This window comes from Mobula birostris, chromosome 28, assembly GCF_030028105.1.
Source record: "Mobula birostris isolate sMobBir1 chromosome 28, sMobBir1.hap1, whole genome shotgun sequence".
In the NCBI taxonomy this organism is placed as follows: Eukaryota; Metazoa; Chordata; class Chondrichthyes; order Myliobatiformes; family Myliobatidae; genus Mobula; species Mobula birostris.
In genome coordinates, this window is record NC_092397.1 from 19,649,921 (window position 1) to 19,651,186 (window position 1,266).

Here is a 1,266-nt window from a genome sequence, read left to right on the forward strand (position 1 = left end):
ATATTAGACATCAGTGGATAAGCTGTCTCCAGAGACAGAGACAGAAAGATCTAGAAAGGGGAGGGGGTAATTAATGAATAATTAATTAATTAATTAAGTAATTAATGATAATTAATGAATCAATTTACACTCACAGCCTGAATTAGCGTGTCGATTACTAGGTCAATGGAGTTCTGCGTAGATCGTGTCTATGTCAGAGGTTTATATGTTATGTAGTCTAAAACCGTACACCCTGCGATGGCCGGGAATTGAACCCGGGTCAACTGCTTGGAAGGCAGCTATGCTCACCACTATACCACCATCGCTCAATGACGTAACAAAGCATCTGAGTAGTGAGGCATCTTCTATAGTTCCATGCGACTTGACCAGTCCCCGAGCTGCTTTCTGTTGGATCATTCCTCACTCTGCTGCAGGTCTTATTCCGGTAAATTATTGTCGCCATCCCCAACAGACCAGAGTTATACAACCCACATAATAAATTGCCGGTGAATGCAGAAGGCCAGGCAGCATCTATAGGAAGAGGTACAGTCGATGTTTCGGGCCGAGACCGTTCGTCAGGACTAACTGAAAGAAGAGATAGTAAGAGATTTGAAAGTGGGAAGGGGAGGGGGAGACCCAAAATTATAGGAGAAAACAGGAGGGGGAGGGATGGAGCCAAGAGCTGGATAGTTGATTGGCAAAAGGGATATAAGACATCATGGGACCACACCAGCCGTTATTTATTGATTATTATTATTATATATATCTTTCTCTCTCCCTTTTTCTCCCTCTGTCCCTCTCACTATACTCCTTGCCTATCCTCTGGGATTCCCCCTCCCCCTTTCTTTCTCCCGAGGCCTCCCATCCCATGATCCTCTGATGGTGGTGTGGAGAATGCTGAGGAAGATGAATGGCATCAGAGGTTATAACTAGATTCCAGTATTAGTGGAGAATGGAAATTTGATGCAGAGGACAATGAAAAGGCAAAGTGTTTGAGAAACACGTTTGCAAACACACATAGTCTAGACAATATAGGGAATGAGTGTTTTAAGAGAAGAGAGAGTCTCTTGGTGGACAGTGGGGAGATTTGTGAGAAACAAGAGGCATTTGAGATTGCCTTGGATGATGACTTTACGTTGGCTGAATTGAAATTTGCCATCAATGGGGCAAGAACTACAGCCCAGGGCAGGATATGGGAAGCTATCATATACTGTACTCCAGTATCTGCCTGAGGCAGTCTAAAAGAAGTGGCTTGAGTTTTATAAGAAGGTCTGGAAGCAAAGAATG

General features: G+C 43.8%; 1 non-coding gene across 1 annotated transcript; it reads right to left on the reverse strand.

Annotated features, from left to right (window-relative positions):
* Positions 1-233: 233 nt before the first annotated feature.
* On the reverse strand, positions 234-305 carry trnag-ucc (transfer RNA glycine (anticodon UCC)). The gene has a single exon. It is a non-coding gene; the product is annotated as a tRNA-Gly (tRNA).
* Positions 306-1,266: the final 961 nt, after the last annotated feature.